We start from the raw sequence: 8,730 nt of genomic DNA on the forward strand, positions 1-8,730 counted from the left end.
TTAAATACTATCCAAATATAGAAACAAGAACAATATTTTAGATTTCCACAATAGATAAACAGGAACTATATTATGGGACGAAGGGTGTATTTAACTTGACAATAGTTTAGGGGCTTTTACCTTAAGTTATGATTTCAATTAAATGAAAATTAAATAAAATTGGAAAGCGTCACGTGTCATCTATACTGGTTTAGTAACGCCTTTTATCATATATAATTGAAGTTTTAACATCTCGCAATTTTATGCATTTCACTTTTTAGAAAGTGGCTCTTGTGGGAGATAGTGGAAGTGGAAAATCAACTATCATTTCCCTGTTGCAAAGATTCTATGATCCAAATTCAGGCTACATAACTCTAGATGAGATTGAGATTCAAAAGCTCCAGCTAAAATGGTTAAGGCTGTTGGAAATAGGTAATGTAAACGGATTCTCGCGCCCGATCGGGCGGTGGTTCGCCCGACCGGGCGGAGTTGGCTAAGGAAAATAGGAGAACTCTCGCTCCCGATCGGCGGCCCTCGCCTGACCGGGCGACGGGCTCGATTTTTTGACGAGCCCGTTCGGGCGGCCCTCGCCCGACCGGGCGACGGGCTCGAGTTTTTGACGAGCCCAATCGGGCGGCTCTCGCCCGATGGCTCGCCCGAGGTGGGTTTTCTAGATCGCCCGATCAGGCAGTGTTCGCCCGACCGGGCGCGACACCAGGTCTGGAAAAACTTTATCTCTCGCCCGATCGGGCGGATGTTTGCCCGATCGGCCCCACCTCTTTTCCTAGGTCGGTTTGCTGTACTTGTCTCCTATTTTCGGGACTCATATAAATACGAGCATTGCCTCTTTATCATTATTCAATTACTTTCAAACCAAAAAGCACAAAAACATACCCTTTGAGATCTGAACAGTTCTTGAGCAATTCAACTCTTCGGGTTCGGGTGCACGGATTACAGAGAGAGTTGCGTTAAACTTGGGGGGCGTGCGTCACTAGGAATCTTGTACCGGTGGTGGCATATTTCGCTTCTAAGGCAGTGGATTATTGTTCCACGGCGCGAATGTGAGTTTGGGATCTTTAATCCAGGAAAGTTCTAATCTTTTGTTTGTTATAGATTTCAACAGTTATTTTACCAACAAAGGCAACAAATGGGTCTTGTGAGTCAAGAACCTGATCTTTTTAATGACACAATACCAGCTAACATTGCATATGGAATTGGAGGCAACGCCGTGGAAGACGAAATTATATTTGCTGGAAAGCTAGCAAATGCTCACAATTTCATTAGTAGCTTGCAACAGGTATGTTGTGATATTTTTTTTATAAAATTCTTACTAGATTAGTCAACACGTTTTGACCACTAGAAAAGTTTTAACTAATGGATATTTGTTACAATTATCCTGTCTTTTTAATATCTGTATCTCTAATCTTCAACTTATAATGTGTGATTGGTGCACTCGGAAATAACACTAGGTATATTTAAAATAACATGTATGGGCGAAAAAAAAAGGAAAAAAGAACATTAGTGACATTTATAAAGAACGCGATTATAATATGATCTTTGAGTTATGTTCTTTGAGTTTGAACTACATGTTCTTTACATTATATAATATGTTCTTTAATGTATCAGTATGTACATGAAAAAAAAATGTTAAATTCAACAATCTAAGTAACCATGGAAAGAACATGTTCTTTAATATGTCATATTCTTTTGTAAATTATGTTCTTAATCTAGAGGTGACTTAAGTTAGCCCGGCTTGTTGGCCCAGCCTGATTTTGAGCGAATTTTTCGGCCCGAAATCGGTTGGGGCTGGCCCGAAAAATTTATTTTTGGGCGGGTTTAGAAATGCGTTTTTATGTATTTTTAATTGATTTTTTTTACTTGGTTAAGAAAGCCCGCCCAATTATCACCTATATCTTTGTCTAACACAAACATAATATTTTGTCGAACATAGGGTTCTTTTTCAAAAACATTCAATCACTTGAGTTAACATGAAAAATAACATGTTCTTTTCGTAAGGACTTTATGTTCCTTGTAATGCCATATTCTTTGTCAAACAAAAACATATTATTTTGTTAAGTACAAGTATGTTATTTTTCAAACATCAGTATGTTCTTTTTTTTTCGCCCATGTTCTTTAACATATAATATGTCTAATGTTCTTTTCAAGGTACACCCGGATGCACTATACTATTTTTAGCGTGTCAAAGATAACTTTATTAAAGAAGTCTATCAACAAACTAGAGATAGAAAAGTACGAAATAACAATTAAAGTCTAATAATAAAAATATTGTTTAGGGCTATGATACCGTTGTTGGGGAAAGAGGGGTACAACTATCAAGAGGCCAAAAACAAAGAGTTGCAATTGCACGAGCCATAATAAAGAATCCAAAAATACTTCTATTGGATGAAGCTACAAGTGCGCTTGATGCTGAATCTGAAAGAGTAGTACAAGATGCACCTCATATTGTTACGGCATGGAACAAAGTGAATACGTTTTTTCATTTGGGAATGGCCAAGGAATTATTTTTCTAGTTAATAAAATTCACAACCATGATATATATGAATTTAAAATGTTTGTATGATAAGTATTATAGTCTATTTAGACAACTCATGCACCATAAAATTGGTTGCACCTTGAATTGCTAGGTACAATCAGTTTTTTAGTTTGCTCATTTGATCTAAATGGGCAAAACTTGTACAAGTTCTTTTTAGTAAGAAAAGTTTAACAGTTCTCATTTTAATTTAAAAGTGTAAAAATAATGTTCGTTTGAAAAATATTTACATTAAAATTCGGATGGAATATTAAAGATAAACAAAAGTTGAGATTATTTTGGACGAATGAGGCAAAGTTTTGATTATTCTATAAATTTTTTCGAAAATAAAATTCAAAGAGAAATTTTTTTTACGTTTAACTAGATTTTTTAAGAGAAACTAGGTTATGTCCCCTGCCATGCACGATGATTTTTAATAATTGTTTCATATTAACACTACATTTAGGGTCTGTTCTCACACGTTTATTTTCAGTTCAGCTCAGTTCAAGTTCGGTTTAGTTGAGTTCAGTTCAGTTCAGTTGATTTCTGTCTATTAGAACAAACCCTAAGTTATAAAATAAAAAATTTCCTAAAATATTATGCTGAATTTATGAAAGAGCCTGTTAGCCAATATATTTCTTTAAAATTACTTTTGGCTACACATACCCTATGTGCACTTGGTGATAATTGACCACTAACAAGACATGATTTTAAAATACGCATGTGTTAATATGCATATATTTTTGTATATATCTGACACTAATAAATTACATTGGTATCATTTATTAACCAAATAAATTTCCTGAAATGTAGGATATTACAAATTATGTTAAGTTTTTTATTTTATTATTTTTTTTTGCTTAAATTTAAAATAGTTTAATTTTTTGGGAAGGATACGTCAAATCTTTAATTTTAAGTAATTTTTTAATATCTGACATTCGGATTATTTTCTTTAAATATATAGTTGTCAATATATTATGGAAATATACATCAAATATTTTATAATCTTCTATATATATGTATAAATTTATTATCTTTTATTTATTTATTATTGTATAAGATTTGTTATCAAACAAATTTTTTTAAACAAAAATAAAAACTAAGGACACATCAGAAAATGACACGTGTCATTGTTGGTGTGTCTTTTAGTATATAGTTATTGATTGATTGGTAAATATAATTTCAGCTTTCACATATTCGCTTCAACTAAATCCCTACTTTGGATTTTTTATATAATCCGAACATTTAGGGGTATTCACTTTCATTGGTCCTAACCAGTCACCCAACCTAATATAATAGGTTACTAGGCACGTGTCAGCATTTTACTGGTCAAAATAATTTTTTTTTTAAAAATGAAATAATTTAAATAAATTAAAACACCGAGCTCTGCCATCTCTGCCAAGTGACGCCCTTTCCATCTCCGACACCCTTTGCCACCTCCGACACCCCTAACCCTGCAAACGACCACCCCTCCCCACGCTATCCCTTGACTTTGTTGCCCCTTAGCCCACCACCCCAAAAACGACCCTCGTCCCCTAGCACACCACCAGAAACCCCACCCCTCCCTTTCCCCAATCCCGAATTGAAAAACATTAGAAGAGGCGTCTTAGAGCTAAGGAACGAGAGAAGGGTGGTTTTGAGGTAGCTTAGGGGAAGGGGCGGGGACAGTTTTTGGGGAAGGGGTGTGAATTAGGGTGATTCCGGACTGTGGGCTAAGGAAGGGGAAATTTCAAAGGGTGTGAGTAAGGATGGAGAGGTGGTCTTGGTGATAAGGAACGGCGAAGGTAGGCCTGTTGGAGGTGGTGGTGGAAAGGTGGCGTGGTTGGAAAACTGGCCTTGTTTGGTAATTGGCTGCTGGCTGTTGGCTGTCGGCTAGTTGATTGGCTGTTTGTATTGGTTTTTTTGTTGACTGTTTGACTTTTATTAGTGTAAAAACATGTTTGGTAAAATTGGTTATTGGATGTTATTAGTAACTTAGGTAACCAAAAGCCAAAAGCTACTCTAAGTAGCTTTTTCATTATGGCTTAAAAGTCAGCTTTACAGCTGGCGAAAAAAGCCATTTATCAAACGCAAATTTAAGTTTGACCAAATGAAAAATTCAAAAGCCAATCAAAAGTCATTTACAAAACAATCCCACTATTTTTAATTTATTTTATTTTAATTTAATTATTTTAATCACGTGCTGGTATGTGTCCATAAAATCCAAAAAGAAATTTACCAATTTATTGATTACCGGTCGCTTGAGAGTTGGGACCAATAAAAGCGAATACATTAAAGTTGTGATTACTTTATCCAATTGTTCCAAATATTTGTATTTAATAAAAAAATTTAAGTTTAAGTGAGGAATACTTCAAGTGGTTAGAGCTTCCCTTCCTAGTTCCTATTCCAAGAATTGCTGGGATTGATTCTCACCTCCGCTCTTGCGGCTCTATAAAACACCCAAAAAAAAAAAAAAATTCTTGCGACAAAAACATGGCCTATATTTTCTGGCACAATTCCAATCCCTCTCTTTACCTTAAGGAAAAATTCAATAGACCTCTTCATACATTCCTACGACTACCTACCCCAAATTTCTGTATCCAATTCAAGATAATATTCAATAGACCTCTTCTAAATTTTAAAAAGGCCTAATCAATTAATTTAACCTTATGTCGTTCTCTAACCTTAGTCAAGTCTCTAAGTAACCAAGATTTTGTTGGGGACAATAATACTATATAATTCATCTACAACTCAAACTTATGACTTTTACAGGATTGAGCTTACTTTCCCAAGAAGGATGTTTTTAACATGTTCAGTGTACATCATTCAGTGTGTCATGGTACCTTAGATACTCCTTCCATTTTTTGTAATCACAACATACTTTGTATTATTTAGAAGTTTTGACTTTTGGTACCCCTAAAATACCCTACTTTGATTTTTGATGCTTATTTAATTTTTTTTTCATTTTAAAAATTTATTACTCCCTCCGTACCTAAAACTTGACTGGGAGAAGATGACTAAGTATCGAAAGTCTTGGGGTTAATCATCATATTCCTTATCTATATAATGTATTTGTACGTAAATAAACATAAAAACACCACAAAAGTCTAGAATATGTGTAGACACCCAAATGTGTCTCCCCAAAACCAAACCCAGTGATGAATACCTTTCATGTCATTTGATTATTGAATGAAGCAAAAGTGTGAAAAGTTTAGTGATGAGGATTTTTTTTATTAAAATATCTCTTATTTCTGTTTTTGAAAATATTTCTTTTCTTACCCTATTTATGAAAAACGTGCATTCCAGTACATTTTGGTCCATGATAAGGGTCCAATAATAGCGTAGTTAGATGGGGCTTGAAAAGTCCTTTCCAGCAATATATTATAAGCCCAATTTCGATAAATAATGAGGAAGTTATGGTTAAAATAATAAACAAGGCTCAAACCGGATTTTACCTACGGCCCAATGATCATGTGGAGGGTCCAAAGGTTTAATCCTATTCCTAAACTAATTAGGATTTATTAGAAGCTTCTATGATCAGTTTCTAAAAGATCTTAATTATCCTTTTTGAAAAGATTAAATCAAAGAATTTGAAATTGAATAAAACTTTCCTGTTTTTTAAATCCTAATTCTATTCTAATTTAAAGATGTTCAAAGACAGTCAGATATTATTTTCGTGTCTCGTAATCTTTATCCAAATATTACATGGTTGGATAAATCTTCAATTATCTTTTGAATGATATATTATAATATTAATTCCGAGTTATAACGAAAAAGATATGAAAGAGATACGAAACTCTATCCAAATCTGACACCCTTCCACTATTTTGGTCATATCTTTTTATCTAATTTTTTTTAATATGATTCTAATTGGGTTGAAAATTAGACTTCAAGAGCTTTCTAACAACATATTATATGACGTTTTTGGACTTCTAGATCAAAAGATATGATAAAAACAAAATCCACCTGGCGACAAGCCCTGTCTTTGGCGACAGAGGGTAGTTTTATTCTTTTTCAAACTCTGATTCTTTCTTATCAATTCCGAACTATTTTCTTATAAATAGGGTCCTTGGACCTCCGTTTTTTGATAACCAAAATTCTTTTCTCTCTCTCAAGTTAAAGCTTATTCTCTATCTCCCTCTTTCTAGCCTAACCTTTTAAAAACACAGTTCCTCATACATTAGCACTAGACACACCTAGCCAAGTTCGAAGTTGCTTTCTCCCTAGGCGTGAAAGGTTGATATTTCTGAGGGTTTGGTCCCAAATCTCTATTTCAATTATTTAATTTAATTCTTTGATTTTATATTTTCCTTGAAGTTACTAATGTGTGTATTTTGTTATTAGAAAGAGATACGAGGCATCCAAGTATGTACTTTAATTGTTTAATTGATATTTTAATATAGAAATCATGTTTAGATTATTATTTTGATTCATAGTATCATGTTAGGATGTTTTGATTGCTTCCTAGTATCATGTTAGGATGTTTTGATTGCTTCCTAGTATCATGTTAGGATGTTTTGATTGCTTCCTAATATCATATTAGGATGTTTTGATTGATTCCTAGTATCATGTTTGGGATAGTGAATAAGTTTCTTATATCAAGTATGATTGTTATGATGCTTCCTATTTTCTTTCTCAATATCATGTTAGTATCATGTTAGGGCTAGAGCTTTGATTTTTATATGTTTAGTGACATGCTAGGACTTGTTATTAATCTTTTTAGTATCATGCCTAGGATCTTGCTAATATTATATTTTAACATCATTATTTTGATTATGATTATAATGATTATGATTATTTTTATTGTGTTGCTTGATGATTATATATAATGTTATTGCTTGATCACACTTTTATGCATGTTTAAAAGGAATTCGTACTTGTAATCACGCTTATAATTAATAATCTTGTTTAGGTTAATTTGATTATAATTCAAGTGATCGCGAATAATAATTTTATTTGTGCATTAATATTCAACCAACATAGATTAAAAAGGTTTAGCTTTAACTATTGATTGAATGTTAGTTAGAAAGCGCACATGAATACGAGAAGAATAAAGTAGAGACCTATTATTAGGGCAATTCTTTCTCTTTTGGATTGGATTTGTACCTTCATCCCCGAACTTCCAGTATTGGTTCCAGACCTATTGGATTTAACGATCTCCTGGATCGTTAAGGGGTGTAACCTTCACCGTGTGAACAGTTTACAAGTTCCTAAAACTTTTTGGCGACTTTTTTACTCTAACTTCCTTCCCTTTGGACGCCACTATGCTTAAGAGTATGATCACAGTGGGGTTCAAGCTTGGGGTAATGCTTGAAATATTCCCTACAATATGATACACATATTCCTGTCTTTTTTTTTGTTAGCAGTATTTTCATATTTCAAGGTCTCATAGAAATACTCCCTCCATCCACTTTTGATAGTTACTTATGGGCAAATTTTAGTCCCAAAATGTTCACCCCATTTGCTTTTTCCAACAATCACTAATATTAATTTTTTACCAAAATTCCCTCCAATTTGAAACAATACTTGTGTAAATTTAAATTTCCCATGTGTAGGGAATATTTCAAGCATTACCCCTAGATTGAACCCCACTGTGATCGTACACTAAAGTACGGTGGCGTCCAAAGGGAAAGAAAATAGAGCAAAAGAGTCGCCAACAAGTTTTAGGAACTTGTAAACCGTTCACAGGGTGAAGGTTACACCCCTTAACGATCCAGGAGATCGTCAACTCCAATAGGTCTTGAACCATGACTGGTAGTTCGGGGATGAAGGTACAAATCCAACCTAAAAGAAATTGAACCTGCCCTAATAATAGACCTCTAATTTATTCTGATCGTATTCATGTGCGCTTTCTGACTAACATGCAATCAATAGGATTAACCCTAAACTTGTTTATCTATGTTGGTTGAATATTAATGCACAAATAAAACTATTGTTGGCGATCACTTGAATTATAATCAAATTAACCGTAACAAGATTATTAATTATCTTATCAAGCGTGATTACAAGTACCAATTCCCTTTAAACATGCATAAAAGGCGTGATCAAGAAATAACAATAAAAATCAAGCAACATAATAAATCATCATAACAATAATCATCATAATAATAATAATTATAACCATAAATCAAAACAATTATAAAAATAATCATGAATCACGTTAAAGCATAATAATAATAGCAAGATCCTAGGCATGATACTAACAAGATTAATAACAAACCCTAGCATGTCACTAAACAATG

General features: G+C 33.5%; 1 pseudogene; it reads left to right on the forward strand.

Moving 5' to 3' along the window:
• Window positions 1-2,510, forward strand: part of LOC110701429 — a 38,657-nt pseudogene extending 36,147 nt beyond the window's left edge.
• The last annotated feature ends 6,220 nt before the right edge of the window (window positions 2,511-8,730 follow it).

This window comes from Chenopodium quinoa, unplaced genomic scaffold (assembly GCF_001683475.1).
Source record: "Chenopodium quinoa cultivar QQ74 unplaced genomic scaffold, ASM168347v1, whole genome shotgun sequence".
Classification (NCBI taxonomy): Eukaryota; Viridiplantae; Streptophyta; class Magnoliopsida; order Caryophyllales; family Amaranthaceae; genus Chenopodium; species Chenopodium quinoa.